The sequence below is a fragment of the Salvelinus sp. IW2-2015 genome, unplaced genomic scaffold, assembly GCF_002910315.2.
Source record: "Salvelinus sp. IW2-2015 unplaced genomic scaffold, ASM291031v2 Un_scaffold3585, whole genome shotgun sequence".
NCBI classification, from domain to species: Eukaryota; Metazoa; Chordata; class Actinopteri; order Salmoniformes; family Salmonidae; genus Salvelinus; species Salvelinus sp. IW2-2015.
In genome coordinates, this window is record NW_019944863.1 from 63,057 (window position 1) to 86,235 (window position 23,179).

Consider the following 23,179-nt stretch of genomic DNA (forward strand, 5'->3'; position numbering starts at 1 on the left):
CAGTAACCTGCTTTGGCCAGCTGGTTGGTGCCTTGGCATGTTAAATGACAGTAACCTGCTTTGGCCCAGCTGGTTGGTCCTCGCTTGAGCATGTTAAATGACAGTAACCTGCTTTGGCCAGCTGGTCTCTGCCTTGACATGTTAAAAGACGTTAACCTGCTTTGGCAAGCTGGTTGGTGGCTTGGCATGTTAAATGACAGCAACCTGCTATGGCCAGCTGGTTGGTGCCTTGGCATGTTAAATGACAGTAACCTGCTTTGGCCAGCTGGTTGGTGCCTTGGCATGTTAAAGGGACAGTAACCTGCTTTGGCCAGCTGGTTGGTGCCTTGGCATGTTAAATGACACTAACCTGCTTTGGCCAGCTGGTTGGGCCTTGGCATGTTAAAGGACAGTAAACCTGCTTTGGCCAGCTGGTTGGTGCCTTGGCATGTTAAATGACAGTAACCTGCTTTGGCCAGCTGGTCTCTGCCTTGACATGTTAAATGACAGTAACCTGCTTTGGCCAGCTTGACAGAACCTTTGGCCAGGCCTTCATCATCATTAGTCCATCGTTGTCTTGTTGTTTTACTTGGACACTAACCTCTAGTAGAGTGAAGTCAATAGGAAGGTCACTTGATGTGAAACACTCTCCGTTGGTACTGCATATCTGCATCGACCTTATCCTCATCTGGATCAAAGACAACAGGTGAAATCTCTTTGACAATTAGCAGGTACACTGAGAGAGAGAGAGAGACGAGAAAGAGACGGGAAGAAAAGAGAGAGAAAGAGAGAGAAAGAGAAAGAGAAAGAGAGAGAGAGAGAGAGAGAGAGAAGAGAGAGAGATTATTGCAGTGTTTCAGACCTGTTTTCTATTGACTGAATACAAACACACAGATTGATAAAATCACTTGTTCATCGAACTAAATCACTGATAAGTAGGAATATTTACCGCATCAGAGGTACAACAGTGGTCTGTGGAGAACGGTTGACTGTCCCCGTGTCAGACCTGACCCAAGATCCACATAGGGCCACAGCCTCCAACAACAACAGAATTAGCATTGTCTATCCATAAACTTCTTTCCAATCTGTAATGATAAAGAGACAAAGGTGAAGAGGTGAGTTCCAAAACCACATCCTAAACACTGTGTTTGTCATTGGTGTTCATCATGTACAATACTGTGTATACTTGTGTATACTTGTTATTCCATGTGTAACTCTGTGTTTGTTGTTTGTGTCGCACTGCTGTGCTTTATCTTGGCCAGGTCACAGTTGTAAATGAGAACTTGTTCTCAACTAGACTACCTGGTTAAATAAAGGTGAAATAAAAATAAAATAAAATGAACTAATGTGTCGCCCATATTGTCTTACAACTGCCTTTGGTAACCAGGATGCAGTACTTATCTCGTTCCCTGTTACTACAAATCAGGATCATAAACATACTGGTAACCAGGATGCAGTAACTTATCTGTTCCCTGTTACTACAAATCAGGATCATAAACATACTGGTAACCAGGATGCAGTAACCTATTCTGTTCCCTGTACTCAAATCAGGATCATAAACATACTGGTAACCAGGGATGCAGTAACTTATCTGTTCCCTGTTACTACAAATCAGGAATCATAAACATACTGGTAAACCCAGGATGCAGTAACTAATCTGTTCCCGGTTACTACAAATCAGGATCATAAACATACTGGTAACCAGGATGCAGTAACTTATCTGTTCCCTGTTACTACAAATCAGGTCATAAACACACTGGTAACCAGGGATGCAGTAACTTATCTGTTCTCTGTTACTACAAATCAGGTTCATAAACACACTGGTAACCAGGATGCAGTAACTTATCTGTTCCCTGTTACTAGCAAACAGGTTCATAAACACACTGTAACCAGGATGCAGTAACTTATCTGTTCCCTGTTACTACAAACCAGGTTCAAAAACATACTGGTAACCAGGATGCAGTAACTTATCTGTTCCCTGTTACTACAAATCAGGATCATAAACATACTTGGTAACCAGGATGCAGTAACTAATCTGTTCCCGGTTACTACCAAATCAGGATCATAAACATACTGGTAACCAGGATGGCAGTAACTAACTGTTCTCTGTTACTACAAAATCAGGATTCATAAACCACACTGGTAACCAGGATGCAGTAACTTATCTGTTCTCTGTTACTACAAATCAGGTTCATAAACACACTGGTAACCAGGATGCAGTAACTAATCTGTCCTGTTACTACAAATCAGGTTCATAAACACACTGGTAACCAGGATGCAGTAACTAATCTGTTCCCTGTTACTACAAATCAGGATCATAAACACACTGGGAACCAGGATGCAGTAACTAATCTGTTCCCTGTTACTACAAATCAGTTCATAAACAAACTGGTAACCAGGATGCAAAATACCTATCTGTTCCCTGTTACTACATAAACATATTGGTATTACAATATACACATACATAACATATTGGTAACGGATGGAAGATTTGAATAGAAATAAACACTCACCGCAGAGTAAAGTCGAGTGTCTTATTGGAGACGTCAATATTAAAGACTCCCTCTGTCTGACACCAGTCCCCAGATATCTCCTGGTCCACTGTCTGACCCATTATCATGACCTCATTAGCACAGTCCTCGGTGGTACACAACCATGTACGCACAACTTGTGAAGGCTGTTCTTGTAATGACGTCTCCACCTGCAACGACACAATCCATAATAACCTCTGATCATCCTCATCAGAAAAGCTGAGCTAGCATAGCCTAGCGCCACAGGGATATCATATAATATAATTTTCATGAAATCACAAGTCCAATACAGCAAATGAAAGATAAACACTCTTGTGAATCCAGCCAACATTTCCGATTTTTAAAATGTTTTACAAGCGAAAACACAATAATATTTATGGTTAGCTCGCCACAATAGCCCAAAACACACGCCATTTTTTCACCGTAAAGATAGCTTTCACAAAACCCACGAATAGAGATAAAATTAATCACTAACCCTTTGAACAACTTCATCAGATGACAGCTCTTATGACATCATGTATACAATACATTTATGTTTTTGTTCGAAAATGTGGCATATTTATAGCTACAAATCTGGGTTTTACAACGCAGCCATCGTCACAAATAGCACCAAAAATGTCCGGAGAAATTTTGGAGAGTCACGTAATCTAACAGAAAAACTCCTCATAAACTTTGCTGAAAAATACATGTTGGACAAATAATTTAATATACACTGGTTTTTAATGCAATCGCTGTGTTAGATTTAAAAAAAATAACTTAGTAAAAAGCACAGCATACAATAATCTGAGACAGCGCTCAGCCATTCTCCGCCCATGTTGGAGTCCACATATTCAACAAAAATACGAAATAACATCATAAATTATTCTCTTACCTTTGTTGAACTTTCATCAGAATGCAGTGCCAGGAGTCCTAGTTCCACAATAAATCGGTTGTTTTGTTTTTAGAATGTCCATTTCTTCTGACGAATTAGCAACTTTGGCTAGCATAATGGTGCTCACGTGTCCATGAACGTTTGGCGCATGGAACGAAAAATTCCAAAAGTCATATAAAAGTCGAATAAACTGGTCAAACTCAGTGAAAAATCCATCTTTAGGATGTTTTTCTCATATGTTATCCAAAAACGTCCCCAGACGGAGCATTCTTTCGTGTCTACCTAACGCATTGCAGAAAATGACATGGTGCTCCCAGGTGCGCAGCAAAATACTGCCAATATGGCTGACCTGTCACTCCAAAAGCTTCTCATTCGGTCCCACATCAGCGCAGACACCTCATTCAACATTCTACTGCCTGTTTGACATCTAGTGGAAGGCGAATGAAGTGCATACATATCCATAAATACAAGGCAATTGAATAGGCAAGGGCGTCACAGAGACCCATTTCAGAATTTTCACTTCCTGTTTGGAACTTTGCCTGCAAATGAGTTCTGTTTTACTCACAGATATAATTCAAACTGTTTTAGAAACTTCAGAGTGTTTTGCTATCCAATAGTAATAATAATATGCATATCATATGATCTAGAACAGAGTACGAGGCCGTTTAATTTGGGCACTATTTTTTCCCAAAGTGGAAATGCGCCCCCTATTAAGAAGAAGTTTTAAACCACCACTTCAGACACATTGCAAGACTGCTGTCTTTAACAAGTGTGCAACAAAGACAAAATGTTTTCTTTGGTAAGGAGGGTAAGAGAACAAGCAGAGCAAGGCATTCTTCATATAGCTAAATGCCTTTATCATTATGGTACGTTCAATAGTACAGAACATTCTAAACTCTGATGCATTTCATCCTTTGCTCAGGGATTACAATGATTCAACAAGCCTTCTGTAGAGAACAAACCATGTTACAACAAGCCTTCTGTAGAGAACAGACCATGTTACAAAAGCCTTCTGTAGAGAACAAAACCATGTTACAACAAGCCTTTCTGTAGAGAACAGACCATGTTACAACAAGCCTTCTGTAGGAGAACAACCATGTTACAACAAGCCTTTCTGTTTACGCAGAACAAACCATGTTACATTAGGTCATTTGATGAATTACAGTACATTAGGTCATGGGATGAATTACAGTATATTAGGTTATGGGATGAATTACCAGTACATTAGGTCATTTGATGAATTACAGTATATTAGGTCATGGGATGAATTACAGCACATTAGGTCATGGGATGAATTACAGTATATTAGGTCATGGGATGAATTACAGTATATTAGGTCATGGGATGAATTACAGTACATTAGGTCATGGGATGAATTACAGTACAATAGGTCATGGGATGAATTACAGTATATTAGGTCATGGGCTGCCATAAGAGAGGCTACTTTGTAAAATGATTTAGTAGTCTTCACAAATGGAGCTATTGTGTATCTACCATATAGATGGGTTGATTGTTTAGCAACAACATTGACAGGTTGGTTGTTCAGCAACAGAACAGACGGGGTTGGTTGTTTAGCAACAAAACTGATGGGGTTGGTTGTTTAGCAACAAAACTGACGGGTTGGTGGTTTAGCAACAAAACAGACGGGGTTGGTTGTTTAGCAACAAAACTGATGGGGTTGGTTGTTTAGCAACAAAACAGACGGGGTTGGTTGTTTAGCAACAAAACTGATGGGGTTGGTTGTTTAGCAACAAAACTGATGGGGTTGGTTGTTTAGCAACGAAACTTATGGGGTTGGTTGTTTAGCAACAAAACTTATGGGGTTGGTTGTTTAGCAACAAAACTTATGGGGTTGGTTCTTTAGAAACAAAACTGACAATACACAACTGTGGGACAAAACTGACGGGTTGGTTGTTTAGCAACAAAACTGACGGGTTGGTTGTTTAGCAACAAAACTGACAATACACAACTGTGGGACAAAACTGACGGGGTTGGCTTAGCTTGTTGACAACATGTCAACTATATTTAGTYTCCAAATGTTTATTGAAAACATAAATACACTTTCTCAATGAGCACTTGTTGTCTCTCAAATCATCATTACAGTTGTTGGTTAGATAGCTAGATATTTTTTTGCCATATTAGCATAGACATGGCATCAGTCAAAACACCTCAAAACAAGACATGGTATTTAGTAACAATGATAACAACAAGCTGAAACGAGCCAATAGCATTTTCATTAGTATATCTTACTGTATCTGCTGCCGTGTGCTCACTTCTGGAATGCAGTGAACAGTGGTTCTTCTTGGAAAAAGTGATATTTTGAAATAGAGCTCATCTCTTAAATGTTAAGAGTTGGCAAATGTAAGAGTTCTGGAAACCTCAGAATCTGCTCTTCTGATACTATGTAGAAATAAATAAAAATGTCTTGGTAAGAAAGTTAAAAAAATGATATACATTTTTGCTCAAATTAATAAATAACAATTGTCTTCATAAAACTGTTTGTGATATTCTAACAACATACGTGTGTTTAATATACTTATTAAGGAAACGTCCAGGACGGATTGGGGGATGACTTTCACATTTAAATGTATATGCAGTCAAAATGACTGTCTCGGAGACGTCTAGTGTTAAGTGTTCTACAGTATATTGTTAGTTGATGATGTCACGTTCCTGACCTGTTTTCCTTTGTTTTGTATTTATTTAGTATGGTCAGGGCGTGAGTTGGGTGGGTTGTCTATGTGTTGTTTTCTATGTTGGGGTTTGGTGCGTTCGGCCTGGTATGATTCTCAATCAGAGGCAGCTGTCAATCGTTGTCCCTGATTGAGAATCATACTTAGGCAGCCGGGGTTCACGTGTGTGTTTGTGGGTGTTTGTATCTCGTGTCAGTGTTCGTGCCACACGGGACTGTTTTCGGTTTTGTCACGTTTGTTGTTTTTGTATTTGTATTGTTGTGTTCAGTTTCGAGTTAATAAATTATCATGAGCACTACCCACTCTGCGTGTTGGTCCGATCCATGCTCCTCCTCGTCTGAGGAGGAGAACGACTATGACGACCGTTACAGATGAGTTGTTGTTGATGGGTTGAATGACAATCATGTGATTACTATAACGTTCCAGGTAGATTTTTTATTGGTCACATAAACGTGTTTAGCAGATGTTATTGTGGATGTAGCGAAATACTTGAATTTCTAGCTCCAACTGTGAAATAATATCTAACAAGTAATATCTAACAATAAACACAATCTGAAGTAAAGGAATGGAATTAAGAATATATAAATATTTGGACGAGCGATGTCAGAGCGGCATAGACGAAGATACAGTAGAATAGAATACAGAATATACATATGAGATGAGTAATGCAAGATATGTAAACATTATTAAAGCGGCCTGTGTTCCATTACTAAAGTGGCCAGTGATTTCAAGTCTATGTATATAGAGCATCAGCCTCTAATGTGCTAGATATGGCTATTTAACAGTCTGATTGTCACGACTTCTACCGAAGTCGGTTACTCTCCTTGTTCGGCGGTCGACGTCACCGGTCTTCTAGCCATCGCCGATCCATTTTTCATTTTCCTTTGGTTTTGTCTTGTTTTCCCACACACCTGGTTTTCATTCCCTCATTACGTGTTGTGTATTTAACCCTTTGTTCCCTCCCATGTTTTTGTGTGGTATTGTTTGTTGTAAGTGCACATTGTTGACTGGTGCGCGACGGGTTTTGTACCTATGTCTTGTTACTCTTTATGCCGTTGGTTTTGCTATTAAACTGCTTCGGTTATTACTTAGTTCTGCTCTGCTGCGTCTGACTTCCCTGCATCCGGTTACGCACCCCTTACACTGATGGCCTTGAGACAGAAGCTGTTTTTCAGTCTCTTGGTCCCAGCTTTGATGCRCCTGTACTGACCTCGCTTTGGATGACTGGATGATAGTGGGGTGAACAGGTAGTGGCTTGGGTGGTTGTTGTCCTTGACGATCTTGTAGGCCTTCCTGTGACATCGGGTGCTGTAGGTGTCCTGGAGGGCAGGTCGTTTGCCMCCGGTGACGTGTTGGACAGACACATAATCCTCTGGAGAGCCCTAAGGTTAGTGATTCATTTTATCTATATTTCTGCTTTTTGTGACTCCTCTCTTTGGCTGGTAAAATCGTTATGTTTTTCTGTGAATTGGCTCTGACCTRACATAATCGTTTGGTTTGCTTTCGTCGTAAAGTCTTTTTGAAAATCGGACACTGTGGCTGGATTTACAACAAGTGTATCTTTAAAATGGTGTAAAATACATATATGTTTGAGGAATTTTAATAATGGGATTTCTGTTGTTTTAAATTTGGCGCCCTGCAGTCTCACTGTCTGTTGACAAGGTGGGACTCTACCGTCCCACATATCCTTTAAGCATATCCCAGTTTAGGTCACCTAACAGAATGAACTCTGAAGAGAGATGAGGGTCAATCAATTCACATATGGTGTTTTAGGTTAACTTCTCTTGGGTACGTGAGACATTAGCGTCCCACCTCTTCAACAGCCAGTGAAACTGCAGGGCGCCAAATTCAAATACAGAAATACTCATTATGAAAATTCAGAAAACAAAACATATTTTACATAGGTTTAAAGATGAACTTCTTGTGAATCCAACCACGGTGTCAGATTTAAAAAATGCTTCACGGCGAAAGCATACCKTACGATTATTTGAGAACATAGCCCAGCAGACAAATCATTACAAACAGTAACCAGCCAAGTAGAAGAGTTACACAAGTCAGAAATAGAGATAAAATGTATCCCTTACCTTTGATGATCTTCATATGGTTGCACTCAGCAGACATTCATTTACTCAATAAATGTTCCTTTTGTTCGATAAAGTCTCTTTATATCTAAAATCCTCAGTTTTGTTCACGCGTTTTCTTCAGTAATCCACAGGCTCAAACGCAGTCAAAACAGGCAGACAAAAAATCCAAATTGTATCCGTAAAGTTCATAGAAACATGTCAAACGATGTTTATATTCAATCCTCAGGTTGTTTTTAGCCTAAATAATCGATACAATTTCAACCGGACAATAACGTCGTCAATATAAAAGGTAAACAAGAAAGGTACTCTCTCGGTCGCACGCATGAAAAAGCTCAGTAACAATTTAGGGTCTCTGTTTTGGGGAGGGACATTTTTGAAAGTGAACAACTTATTGTTGTGCCTCTTTGGTTGTTTTACTTTTGGATCGGATGGTTTCAGACTCTGGGAAGTCAAAGGAAATGGTAACTGTGTAAGATTAGCAATGTTTTAAATTTATACATTCCGTCTTAATTTTTCAGAATACAAGCCTGAAACAATTTCTAAAGACTGTTGACATCTAGTGGAAGGCATAGRAACTGCAATTTGAGTCCTAAGTCAATGGATACTGTAATGGCATTGAATAGAAAACTAGAAAACCAACAAAAGAAACGACTTCCTGAATGGATTTTTCTCAGGTTTTTGACTGACAAATCAGTTCTGTTAGACTCACAGACACTACTTTAACAGTTTTGGAAACTTCAGAGTGTTTTCTATCCAAATCCACCAGTTATATGCATATCATATCTTCTGGGCCCGAGTAGCAGGCAGTTTAATTTGGGCATGCTTTTCATTTCTGATAGGAGAACCAGCTAGCAGAAGGCTTCCATTCTGATAGGAGAACCAGCTAGCAGAAAGCTTCCATTCTGATAGGAGAACCAGCTAGCAGAAGGCGTCCATTCTGATAGGAGAACCAGCTAGCAGCAGGCTTCCATTCTGATAGGAGAACCAGCTAGCAGAAGGCTTCCATTCTGATAGGAGAACCAGCTAGCAGAAGAGGCTTACATTCTGATAGGAGAACCAGCTAGCAGAAGGCTTCCATTCTGATAGGAGAGCCAGCTAGCAGAAGGCTTACATTCTGATAGGAGAGCCTTGGATTACCTAGTGACTTTCTTGTACATTTCATACGGCATTGACAAGTTATATCCTTCAAGAATATATGGCTTTATATAATTTGTTTAAAGGTTAAAAAATGCATGTAGCAATAACATATTGACCCTTTAATCTTGTTTTTATCTTGTCTCCCTCAGAACTGCACCTTGTCATTTTGGGGCAACAGTAATACCACTGGAACATATGCAGTTCAGTTAATGATGGAGGATTTCCCGACTCAGTCCATCTCTCTCTCCTATACTGACGGATATCAATCTAACAGGACCTCAAATGATACACTCTGCAAACTGCCTGTTCAGTTTGTAGTGAGAGGTACATATATATTGTCTTATACAGTGTTTATCTTTATATCTAGGTAGTTTATATCTAGGTAGTTTATTTAATTTATTCGAGGTAGTTTATCTTTATATCCAGGTAGTTTATCTTTATATCTAGGTAGTTTATCTTATATCGGGTAGTTTATCTTTATATCTAGGTAGTTTATCTTTATATCTAGGTAGTTTATCTTTATATCTATAGTAGTTTATCTTTATATCGAGGTAGTTTTTATCTTTATATCTAGGTAGTTTATCTTTATATCCAGGTAGTTTATCTTTATATCGAGGTAGATTCTACAAGTTGTTTCTCTACATAGAATACGATGATGCCTATGCCTTGTTTCCAGTAGTAGTGGAAGTAGTGAATTTGATTGTCATTGCGTTTTATGCAGAGTTTCCAACCCTGTAGCGTCATAGAGGAGTTGTGGTACTGATTTATACTGAAAAACATGACGCTATGTGTTGTATATCACCTCAATGGTTTGTCTCTCAGTGGACCCCCCGGTTCCATCCTGTATGGAGGGGTTGTACCTACCCATGTTCCTGTCTCCAACACCAGCCCAGGGTGCACTGCTGTACGCCTCTGCAGACCAACCCCTGGAAATCACTGTCAGAGCACAGGCTACCAACTCCACGTAAGAGAAATGAAACGTGGAAACACATAGCCGATAGGTATAGCCTAAATCAGGGGTTTTAACAGGTGTGTTGATCTCAGCCCATGTAGGCCGCCTACTTTCAATGAGACCACACGCCCAACTAGGAGAGGAAAGGTAGGGGACTGAAGTTGAAGAAGCGAATTCTGAGTATGTGACTAATGCGAAAAGTACATGATTATAATACAATTGGTAGGCACAGGCTAACGCATACAAAGCAGAAAGATGGCCGAAACAAAATAATCTGCTGGACAACAAAAGATTAATCCCAAAGTAGTCTGTCTGACCTCCGGTTCCTGCCTGATAAACTGATATGGTTCCTGATCTGACATGTACAGCCAATACATAAACTGATATGGTTCCTGATCTAGCATGTAAATTCAATAAATAAACTAATATGGTTCCTGATATGACATGTAAACGCAATACATAAACTGATATGGTTCCTGATATGGCATGTAAAGTCAATATATCAACTGATATGGTTCCTGATCAGACATGTAAATTCAATATATAAACTGATATGGTTCCTGTTCCTTTCTGACTTCCGGCGCCGACAGAGATGGCCGCCTCGCTTCGCGTTCTGAGGAAACTATGCAGTATTTTGTTTTTTTACGTGTTATTTCTTACATTGGTACCCCAGGTAATCTTAGGTTTCATTACATACAGTCGGGAGGAACTACTGAATATAAGAGCAACGTCAACTCACCATCATTACGACCAGGAATATGTTTTGCCTTCCACCCAGTACAATGGATCGGATCCCGGCCGGCGACCCTAAACAACGACGCCGTAAAAGGGGCAAATGAAGCGGTCTTCTGGTCAGGCTCCGGAGACGGGCACATCSCGCACCACTCCCTAGCATACTACTCGCCAATGTCCAGTCTCTTGACAACAAGGTTGATGAAATCCGAGCAAGGGTAGCATTCCAGAGAGACATCAGAGACTGTAACGTTCTTTGCTTCACGGAAACATGGCTCACTCAGCTAACGGAGTCGGTGCAGCCAGCTGGTTTCTTCACGCATCGCGCCGACAGAAACAAACATCTTTCTGGTAAGAAGAGGGGCGGGGGGGTATGTCTTATGATTAACGAGACGTGGTGTGATCATAACAACATACAGGAACTCAAGTCATTCTGTTCACCGGACTCAATCAAATGTCGACCGCATTATCTACCAAGGGAATTCTCTTCGATTATAATCACAGCCGTATATATTCCCCCCCAAGCAGACACATCGATGGCCCTGAACAAACTTTATCTGACTCTTTGTAAACTGGAAACCACACACCCTGAGGCTGCATTCATCGTAGCTGGGGATTTTAACAAGGCTAATCTGAAAACATAACTCCCTAAATTCTATCAGCATATCGATTGAAAAAAAATAAAAAAAAATAAAAAAAATGTAAAAATGATTGTGCTACCAGGGCTGGTAAAACCCTGGATCATTGTTATTCTATCTTCCGCGACGCATATAAGGCCCTCCCCCGCCCTCCTTTTGGAAAAGCTGACCACGACTCCATTTTGTTGCTTCCAGCCTACAGACAGAAACTAAAACAAGAAGCTCCCGCACTCAGGTCTGTTCAACGCTGGTCCGACCAATCTGATTCCACGCTTCAAGACTGCTTCGATCACGTGGATTGGGATATGTTCCGCATTGCGTCCAACAACAACATTGACGAATACGCTGATTCGGTGAGCGAGTTCATTAGAAAGTGCATCGACGACGTTATACCAACATCAACGATTAAAACATTCCCAAACCAGAAACCGTGGATTGATGGCAGCATTCGCGCGAAACTGAAAGCACGAACCACTGCTTTTAACCAGGGCAAGGTGACCGGAAACATGACCGAATACAAACAGTGTAGCTATTCCCTCCRCAAGGCAATCAAACAAGCTAAGTGCCAGTATAGAGACAAAGTCGAGTCGCAATTCAACAGCTCAGACACAAGAGGTATGTGGCAGGGTCTACAGTCAATCACGGATAACAAAATGAAAACCAGCGCCGTCGCGGACCAGGATGTCTTGCTCCCAGACAGACTAAATCACTTTTTTGCTCGCTTTGAGGACAATACAGTACCAATGACACGGCCCGCTACCAAAACCTGCGGGCTCTCCTTCACTGCAGCCGAGGTGGGTAAAACATTTAAACGTGTTAACCCTCGCAAGGCTGCAGGCCCATACGGCATCCCCGGCCGCGGCCTCAGAGCATGCGCAGACCAGCTGGCTGGTGTGTTTACGGACATATTCAATCAATCCTTATCCCAGTCTGCTGTTCCGACATGCTTCAAGAGGGCCACCGTTGTTCCTGTTCCCAAGAAAGCTAAGGTAACTGAGCTAAACGACTACCGCCCCGTAGCACTCACTTCCGTCATCATGAAGTGCTTTGAGAGACTAGTCAAGGACCATATCACCTCCACCCTAACTGACACCCTAGACCCACTCCAATTTGCTTACCGACCCAATAGGTCCACAGACGACGCAATCGCAACCACACTGCACACTGCCCTAACCCATCTGGACAAGAGGAATACCTATGTGAGAATGCTGTTCATCGACTAAGCTCAGCATTTAACACCATAGTACCCTCCAAACTCATCATAAAGCTCAAGACCCTGGGTCTCGACCCCGCCTAACGTGTCCTGGACTTCCTGACGGGCCGCCCCCAGGTGGTGAGGGTAGGTAAACATCTCACACCCGCTGATCCTCAACACTGGGGCCCCACAAGGGTGCGTTCTGAGCCTCTCCTGTATCTTGTTCCCCAGCGCAGTCGCCATGCACGCCTCAACTCAATCATCAAGTTGCGGACGACACTACAGTGGTAAGGTTGATTACAGATACAGGAGGGAGGTGAGGGTACGGAGTGTGGAGTACAGGAATAACCTTCAACGTAAACGGAGTGAATTGTGGACTTCAGGAAACAGCAGAGGGACACCCCCCTATCACATCGACGGACGTAGTGAGGAAGAGGTAGTAAGTTTTGTATTCGCGTACATCCGGACAAACTGAATGTGGTCCACCACACAAGACAGCGTTGTGAAGAAGGCGCAGCAGCGCTCTTCAACCTCAGGCGGCTGAAGAAATTCGGCTGTCACCAAGCACTCACAAATTACTACAGATGCACAATACGGAGAGCATTGTCGGGCTGTATCACCGCTGGTACGGCAACTGCTCCGCCCACAACCGTAAGGCTCTCCAGAGGGTAGTGAGGTCTGCAAACGCATCCACGGGGGCAACTACCTCCCTCCAGGAACACTACACCACCTCTGGTATAGAGTACCACTGTACTCTATACCATCTACTGCATCTTAACTATGCCGTTCTGTACCATCACTCATTCATATATCTTTATGTACATATTCTTTATCCCTTTACACTTCTGTTGTTTAAGGTAGTAGTTGTGGAATTGTTAGGTTAGATTACTCGTTTGTTATGACTGCATTGTCGGAACTAGAAGCACAAGCATTTGCTACACTCGCATTAACATCTATTAACCATAAAATTTGATTTGAATATCATCACAAACATGATATGGTTCCTGATCTGGCATTTCAGTCAATAACACAAACTGATATGGTTCCTGATCTGGCATTTCAATCAATACACCATCTTATTGTCAACTTTATTCACAACATTTCAGTCTAACATTTAACACATTAACACGTTTTTGTTTATTTTATTCAGATTTTTAAGTGATGCAGTTTGTCCTTGAGCTTATCTTGTCTATTAATGTTACGTTAAATGGTGTTTTTTATGTTTTGTGTGACCCAGGAAGAGTAGCTGAAGCTTAAGCAACAGCTAATGGGGTTCATAATGAAAAATAAAAATGGACATTGTATTATTTTCTCCCTGTGTGTTTCAGGGTTTCAGAGGCTGTTGGTGAGTGGACCTTCCAATATCACAAGAGAACACCACTGTCCCAGGAGAGTACCTCTAAGATGGACGCCCACTGAGGATGAGGAGGAGGGTACTATCCTGTGTGCTTCATCGCTCAGGAGTGAACAACAGGTCAGTCTGCAGCCACTTCAATGGAAAACTTATAGCTCAACATAATGTGTTCAATGACAAACCGATTAAATAAAGGCAACAAATTAACGAGCATAATCCATCATTTCAAGAAGGCTACTATCAAGACTATCAGTTAAATGTACATTAGACAACATTTGGTGAGATGAGAGAGAGAGTGACTAGGTTTTACCTGCCTTTCCTTCAATGGTATTGTGGTTTGTTTGGGTTTGACATGTTTCTTTAAACATGGATTGGTATGTGGTATGTGGTTTGTTTGGTTTTGTAATGTTTTATTAAATGCTGTTTAACAAAGATCTGAACAGTTTAACAGTTGTTCTGTTGATCTTCTCAGTTCCAAGTATCACTCTGAGCTGCGCTGTGTGATCGTCAGCGTTGGAAACACAAGCGGTGGGTACAGTTTCACTACAGCATGAGGTTATTGATCCCCTTCTTGGTTGTCTGCTAGTCTCACTGTTACTTACAGATGCTATTTGAAATGTAAGTTTGGAGCAATTAAAACCAATCAATCAATCAACACATCTCTGTCTGTCTGTTATTTGTCTGTTTTGTGCTACAGCCAATCAGAACCACAGCGGAACAACAACCTCCCTCCTCTGACAATAAACCTACGACTTCAGAGAACAACAACCTTCTCTTCCTCCTCTGAAATAACCAACACAGGACCACAACTCCCTCCTCTGACAATAAACCTCACAACCTACAGAGGAACCAACAACCTCCCTCCTCTGACAATTAAACCTCACAACCACAGAGGACAACCAACAACCTCCCTCCTTGACAATAAACCTCACAACCACAGAGGAAACCAAACAACCTCCCCTCCTCTGACAAATAAACCTCACAACCACAGAGGAACCAACAACTCCCTCCTCTGACAATAAACCTCCAACACAGAGAACAAAGCCTCTCCTCCTTTGACAATAAACCTCACAAACCACAGAGGAACCAACAATCTCTCCTCTCTGACAATAAACCTCACAACCACAGCAGATTGCACCTGCACTTCTAACTACCACCCAAACAACTACTGAACTCACAACCACGCCCACAAATGTCAGTACATACGGACCCACAACTACCACATCTACCACAGCACCCACAACTACCCACAGCACCCACAACTACCACAGCACCCACAACTACCACAGCACCCACAACTACCACAGCACCCACAACTACCACAGCACCCACCAACTAACCACAACCACCCACAACACCACAACACCCACAACACAACCCACACTCCACAGCACCCACAACTACCACAACAACCCACAACTACCACAGCACCCACAACTACCACAACACCCACAACTACCACAGCACCCACAACTACCACACAACCCAAAACTACCCACAACACCCACACTACCACACGCCACCTCCACAAAACTAACCACAACACCACAACACTACACAGCATCCCCACCTTTAAGTACAAACCCAACCACTGATCTCACAACCCAATATGTGGACAGTACAACAAAGAGCAGCAGTGGCCAGTAAGTACAAAATATATGGTTAATATAAAGAAAATATTGTGTGTGTTGTATAATTGGACTAACTGTTCCACAGGATACGTTGTTGTACTGAGGAAAAACTGTCCTCTCTGATCCAACTAACAGATGATTACATCAGAAACGAAGGTTTAACAGCAGGTCAGTGTCACTGTAGAAGATCAAGGCAGTTCTCCTCAGCTCCGACTACCTGATAATCCACGTGTGTGTGTTGTGTTTCCCAGCTCCGTAGGACACACTGATCAGAGGAGGGCTGCCAGGAGACTTCATGCTACGTCTGATAGCCACTCATGACATCAGCCCGAGGGAGGCATACCAGGCAATTCAGGGATGCAAGCTAGATATCCACTTCCACTCCTGACTTGTCTTTTACTGTCTGGTCTGATTCTGCAAAAAGTTCTTTTGAAGAAGAAGGTAGCGTTCCTATAGGATAGACAGCAATATGGTTGATTTGTCAATCTCTCGGGCACAGACGCGCACGTAACATAAATTATGAATTTTGTTTCTGGTTGTCCAAGATTAAGTTGAATGAACCTGGAGCGCTATATGTCTTATACTGGTATGTTCAGTTGGCATGAACTAAAATCGGTGAATATTGTAATGGTCCTACCAAGAGAAGAAAATAGACTGACAAGGTGTGAGAAGCTCAATGATACGGTAGTTTGGTAACAGTCGGTGCGAGGATAAGAGAGCACTTGACAGGCAGTGTTCGGTGTGCACTGTCTTGGCGCATGTATAGGTGAGGTTGAATCTGGCGGCAAGCTGTTTCGTCGGTGTCTACTCATTGTGCGCGATAGAGAAGACGTAGTCATGGAGTCCAGAGAACTGACGAGCCATGATCTACGAGCTGGTACACATTGCTCAGAGTACACTAGAGAGGATCCAGAGAAGGGAAGGAATACGGGTAGTGAGGAGGGTCGTGGTACACTATTATCCGAGGCGTTGACGATTTTGGCAAGACCCACAGGTATATATGTGTATGTATTGAGAGGCACGTATATATTCACCCCACACCTGATATCCTCGCGAGAATATGTATATGTTGGTACAAGGGTAAGACTGAGGCTCTTTTCCTGATTTGGGTAATGTCAGTAACTGAGTTCTTTCCTTTTGGAAATAACCTGGGAGTCCAGCAGAGGAGTCTCGATGTGTCTCGAGATGGAGATGCGCGCTGAGTGTGAAGGTACTACACGCCGTGTGATTTTGTGAATCACCCGGAATGGACGCAGGTAGACTGACGAGAGCGTGCCATGTGATATTGTGGGAATTGTGTAGACAGCTCGGATCGAGATCGGTGAAGGAGTATCGTGGTTTAGTGTCATGACGTCGCTGTTTGGGAAAGATGCAGTATCGAGCGAGTCGGATGGCAGCGTTGAATGGATATCGCGGAGCATATGTCTCTCTCACTCGATAGAGGATTGGGTCTGCTGTCGGAGACTGAGTCTATTCCTGTTTGGTATGTAGCAGAGGAAGACTGAGGTTCTTTCGCTGTTGGTAAGTGTACAGAGGTGACTGAGGTTCCTGTCCTGTTGGGTAAGTAACAGAAGGATTTTGTATGTGAGTGGAGGCATAGCTAAGGGTATGATATCGGAGGATCGTTCAGAGTACATGCCTCAGCTCGTGGCGGAGTATTCTGTCGGTGTTGATGACACGATTCGAGATGTGTTTGACTTAAGAATGTACTGGGGTGAGCTGAGGTTTCTTTCCTGTTTGGTAATGTACAGGTGGTACTGAGGTTCTTTCCTGTTTGTGTAATGTACTGAGGTAGACTGAGGTTCTTTCCTGTTTTGGTAATGTACAGAGGTGACTGAGGTTCTTTCCTGTTTGGTAATGTACAGAGGTAGACTGAGGTTCTTTCCTGTTTGGTAATGTACAGAGGTAGACTGAGGTTCTTTCCTGTTTGGTAATGTACGAGGTAGATGAGGTTTTTCCTGTTTGGTAATGTACAGTAGGTAGACTGAGGTTCTTTCCTGTTTGGTAATGTACAGAGGTAGACTGAGTTCTTTCCTGTTTGGTAATGTACAGAGGTAGACTGAGGTTCTTTCCTGTTTGGTAATGTACAGAGGTAGACTGAGGCTCTTTCCTGTTTGGTAATGTACAGAGGTAGACTGAGGTTCTTTCCTGTTTTGGTAATGTACAGAGGTAGACATGATTCTTTCCTGTGTCAAGAATTTGTTGGTTGAGGCTCAGGTTTCTGTTGACATTTTAGTGACAGAGGACACAGGTAGGGAGGACCCACTAATATACACCCACACACACACTCAGGAAGAAGTTTCACTTTCACTCACAATGGGAGCATAAAGAAGAATGACAATGATGGAGAATTGACATTGACTCAAGAGAAGAAGAGATTATGCGACTGGAATTTATTGAAAACTAATTAAAGGTAAATATATTAAATGTTAAAGGTTGAAAACATTGGGAGATAAACATTGGGAAGATAAACATTGAGGTATCTCCCTCATAGATAGAAGTGTTCTAGTACATTCTACGAGAACCTTAAGGTTACCTCATTGATAGACGTGTTCTAGTACATTCTAGGAGGAACCCTTAAGTTCCTCATTGATAGAGTGTTTCTAGTACATTCTAGGAGGAACCCTTAAGGTTCCTCATTGATAGACAGTGTTCTAGTACATTCTAGGTGAACCCTTAAGGTTCCCTCATAGATAGACGTGTTCTAGTACATTCTAGGAGGAACCCTTAAGGTTACCTCATTGATAGACGTGTTCTAGTAACTTCTAGGAGGAACCCTTAAGGTTACCTCATTGATAGACATGTTCTAGTACATTCTAGGAGGACCCTTAAGGTTCCCTCATAGATAGACGTGTTCTAGTACATTCTAGGAGGAACCCTTAAGGTTACCTCATTGATTGACGTGTTCTAGTAGCTGTTAGTTTTTTAGACACCAACTGAGGGACTGATCATCCTGAGGGGGGAGACAAAAAGCTTTTTATAAATTGTAGAAGGTAAGAACACGTTTTTCTTGTTATTAAATACTGTGCTTCTCATGAAATTGTAATAGACAATTAAGGGTTTAGTTAAGGGTTTARTTAAGGGTTTAGTTAAGAGCGCTGAAGACATCTCTGAATTTAATCCAAGGTATGTTTTTGCTTATCATCGATTGGTGATATTGATTTGTGATTGATTGATCTGGGATTTTTTATGCCTGTTTCTGGARTTTTGAATAAACTTGCTTCATTGTTCTTAAACCTTGTGTCATCAAAGAGTCATACAAGAGCATGTCGTTTTACTCCAGGTTTCTGAAACAGACTGGATTAATGGAGGATTCGTAGCGTCTGGTTAATTAGTCTATCGGGAACCTGAATTGCTGGTTTGAAGGAACTTGAGACCCAACTAAAGGTACTGAGTGCATTGGTAGGAGTCATATGAGGGGTGATTCTGGGCTAAACCAACCCAGGAGAGTGTCCGCTCTGGCCTGGACGATCCTGAAAAGGTGGCGGATTCTCAACCAGCTTCATGATGGAATCACCTGGAATGCATTTCAATTTACAGGTGTGCCTTGTTAATTTGTGGATTTTTTTATTATTCGACAGAATTTTACCTTGTCAGCTCAGTTTATGGAAGTTTATGGAAATCTGAAAGGAATGTAGTAGAATATAAATCAAAGAAAAAACAACTGTTCTTTTGTATTTTTTTGGACCATCATCTTTGAAATGCAAGAGAAAAGCCATAATGTATTATTACAGCCCAGGTGCAATTTAAATTCTGGCTACTAGATGGCAGAGTTTTAGACTGATCCAATGAACCATTGCATTTCTATTCAAAATGATGTATCAAGAGTGCCCAAATTTGTGTCTAATTTGTTTATTAATAACTTTTCATGTTCAAAATTGTGCACTCTCCTCAAACAATAGCATGGTATTGTTTCACTGTAATAGCTACTGTAAATTGGACAGTGCAGTTAGATTAACAACAATTTAAGCTTTCTGCCAATATCAGATATGTCTATGTCCTGGGAAATGTTCTTGTTACTTACAACCTCATGCTAATCGCATTAGCCTATGTTAGCTCAACCGTCCCGCGGAAGGGACACAGAAGGCCAGCATCACGTAGTCGCTTCTTCACTGTTGACGTTGAGACTGGTGAAGCGTCCTTGTTTTGGTTAATTGTGTTTATGAGGAACATAAGAAGCGTACACTGGATTTGGCTAAATTGTCCACGTCAGAAGTAACCTGTATTGATCTTCGGAGCAGGGCCAAAGGAGTTACAGCCGGAGTCTCGTTGGATATAGATAATGAGTACCATGTCATAAAATCCCAGGACCGGTCAGTGCACGTCACCTGACCCGTATGATAAATGGAAGGAAGGAGAAAAGCCTGTCGATATTATTGTTGTTTGAGGAGACTCTACCTGAATATCTGAAGCTTGGATATGTGAGGTAAGCGGTGAGAGCATTTTGTGTCCAAACCGTTACAGTGTGTGGGAACTGCAAAGGATACTGTCTGCTGCTGCTGCTCCAGTTTCAACTGTTCTGCCTGCGGCTATGGAACCCTGACCTGTTCACCGGACATGCTACCTGTCCCAGACCTGCTGTTTTCAACTCTCTAGAGACAGCAGGAGCGGTAGAGATACTCTTAATGATCGGCTATGAAAAGCCAACTGACATTTACTCCTGAGGTGCTGACTTGCTACACCCTCGACAACTACTGTGATTATTATTATTTGACCATGCTGGTCATTTATGAACATTTKAWCATCTTGGCCATGTTCTGTTATAATCTCCACCCGGCAMAGCCAGAAGAGGACTGGCCACCCCTCATAGCCTGGTTCCTCTCTAGGTTTCTTCCTAGGTTTTGGCCTTTCTAGGGAGTTTTTCCAAGCCACCTTGTTTCTACATCTGCATTGCTTGCTGTTTGGGGTTTTAGGCTGGGTTTCTGTACAGCACTTTGAGATATCAGCTGATGTAAGAAGGGCTTTATAAATACATTTCATTTGATGATTTGATTTGATTTATACAACTGTGAAGTTATTGTCGTTGGTGAACCAGTCCCTGACCAGAGCAGCCCGGTGGAAACTAACATTATCCCAGATGACAACAAACCTRGGCTGCTCTGGTCCGTCCTGTACAACTACATTATGTAGTGCATACAGAAATATGATGATGTGTTGCAGTATGTAGGGACCCAGGGTGGCGTGGTGATGGAGAACTCCTTGCAGACTAATGGTGGCACACAAGGGGATATTTCCCCCCGCGCTGCCCAGGGACATTCACAACGGCTCTTTGTCCTATAGCATGTCGGCCCTGACGCCTGGTTTAAGATAGATTTAATCCAGCTTCATCAATGAAAACAAACTCATGAGGCTGTGCAGCTGCATCAAAGTCCAGGACTTTCCTGTAAAACAGGAAATGCAAACACTTTACCGTGAATACGGTGTAACTCAAAATACAGGACTACAATGTCTACATTTCCACACAAGGATGGCGATGGGGGGGGGGTCAGACTATAAACGTTTGACTCTAATGCATTTCCTCTCAAATGGAACCCTGTACAGCTGCTTCATCGTAAGCTTGGTGTTAACGTAAGATGGCGGCAGAGTGTCAACATAGTGACACGGTTGATTATTATGGAACGTTGTGTGATCTGCCATGATTTGCTCTCATAGTTGATGTAGGCGGATGGTGTTGTTTGCCAACACTAGATTGACAACGGCCAGTTCCTGTTCCTGGTGAACAGACGTTTCCTTCCACCCTCAGGAGGTCGTCTGGCAGCTCTGTAGAAAATACAAGAATATGATGTCATTGGTTAGTTATTTTTTTACATACTGTACACAGTAACATCAAAACTGTATTACATGTACTTCACCAATTTTTTGGGTTCACTGAGGAGCATAAACTTAATATTGTAGGACTACATTGTATTGTACTGTGATGCAGAAKGACGTGCAACAATTCCATAGGTACAGTCTAGTGTAGAACGTTGAAGACATACCTGTTCTCCAGTCTAAATGTCCGTATTATGGATGCTACCGTGTAGCGACTCAGGTTGGGCTGGACTCAGGTTGGGCTGGACTCAGGTTGGGCTGGACTCAGGTTGGGCTGGACTCCCTGCCTCCCTCATCGTCAGGCCATGATTTATGACACGGTCCGCCAAAGTTGCCCTAATGTCGTCGGAAATATTTCTCTGTCTATTGCCTGGTCCCCTTCTTTGTTCTTGTCCTCTTCCTCCTCCTCCTCCTCCTCCTCCTCCTCCTCCTCCTCTCTCTCTCTCTCTACCTCTCTCTCTACCTCTTCCTCGTCCTCGTCCTCTCACTCTCACTGCCTCCATGTTTACAAAGTTCTCTCAAAAGAGGTGAGCTTACCTGAAGTCTATTTGTAGTGCTAAGGCTCAGATTAATTGGTGTTCAATAACCGTAGAAGTGTTTTCATGTGTGTGTGTGTGTGTGTGCGTGTGTGCGTGTACGTTGCCAATTTCAGGTATATTTTGCATTTTGAATAGAAGTTTTTTCACAATGATTCTTGAACAAAGTGTCTAATGTAAGAAACAGTGTGTACTGTGTTGCAGAATTGCAAAACAAAGTGCAAAGCATAAAATGTGTTTGTACTTTTGTTGCCTTTTGTTTTAAGGTTAAAGTTTTGATGCTTTTGTCTAAGCGTTCACTTTCAGTGTGTAAACAAATCGGCAAAAACTGTAATTGTACAAATGTGTAAGAAGTCCAAGAAGCTGGAGCCGAGACGTTTTTGTGGCACCAAGACTTCATGGCAGAAGCACTGCGAGGACTATTGTCGCTAGGAAATATCTGAACCCTCGCAGGAGGCTTTTGAGCCTGTGTTAAAATTCGTTTTGTTTTACAGTTTGCAAGATATTTGACTTATTTTTACCCACATTATTTCCTTTTTTTGTGATCTTTATTATTCCCCCACACAGTAGGTGGCAGAATGCACATCAGATTGTTTGCGAACGCCATTATACCATAGAAGAAGAAGTCCATAGGATGTGACTCCTCCCAGTGTCTGCACTACAGGTGGAGATGGTAAATGTGCCATTGCAGATTAGGAGACAGCAGCTGGCAATGAATTATTGGGTGAACCTATAGAGATGACATGGGGTGTCTCATCCTGCGAAAGGGATTTTACAGGCATGCTGAGAACATGAGCGAAGACAGAACACAAGCTTTGGGTGGGTGGGGTAATACCCAGGCAAAGGAGATGGGACTGTATGGAAGGGAGTTTAGTCGAACGGTAGCTGTTCCTGTGATTCCTCCATGGCTACTCCCACCTCCAGTAGTTGATCTAGAGTTGTTTGAGAGACTACAGAAAGATAGGGAGGGTATTGATCCATCTGATTGGAAAGACTACAGAAAGATATGGAGGGTATTGATCCACGATGTACATTACT

The 23,179-nt window shown here is 42.1% G+C and overlaps 4 long non-coding RNA genes across 5 annotated transcripts; 2 read left to right on the forward strand and 2 right to left on the reverse strand.

The window, feature by feature from the left end:
* Nucleotides 1–653: 653 nt before the first annotated feature.
* On the reverse strand, nt 654–2,669 carry LOC112076119 (uncharacterized). Its single transcript, XR_002895109.2, has 3 exons — nt 2,493–2,669; nt 929–1,064; nt 654–715 (listed from the first exon to the last, which is right to left on the reverse strand). It is a non-coding gene; the product is annotated as an uncharacterized lncRNA (long non-coding RNA).
* Nucleotides 2,670–6,331: 3,662 nt separating this feature from the next.
* LOC112076120 (uncharacterized) lies at nt 6,332–10,293 on the forward strand. Its single transcript, XR_002895110.2, has 3 exons — nt 6,332–7,458; nt 9,442–9,616; nt 10,115–10,293. It is a non-coding gene; the product is annotated as an uncharacterized lncRNA (long non-coding RNA).
* Nucleotides 10,294–15,301: 5,008 nt separating this feature from the next.
* On the reverse strand, nt 15,302–15,797 carry LOC139025932 (uncharacterized). 2 transcript variants are annotated; one of them, XR_011477612.1, is made up of 3 exons: nt 15,734–15,783; nt 15,574–15,654; nt 15,302–15,388 (listed from the first exon to the last, which is right to left on the reverse strand). It is a non-coding gene; the product is annotated as an uncharacterized lncRNA (long non-coding RNA). The 2 variants fall into 2 exon arrangements; XR_011477611.1 differs by lacking the exon at nt 15,302–15,388 and adding an exon at nt 15,403–15,498 and having other exon boundaries at nt 15,602–15,636; nt 15,734–15,797.
* Nucleotides 15,798–17,588: 1,791 nt separating this feature from the next.
* LOC139025933 (uncharacterized) lies at nt 17,589–19,030 on the forward strand. Its single transcript, XR_011477613.1, has 2 exons — nt 17,589–18,425; nt 18,476–19,030. It is a non-coding gene; the product is annotated as an uncharacterized lncRNA (long non-coding RNA).
* Nucleotides 19,031–23,179: the final 4,149 nt, after the last annotated feature.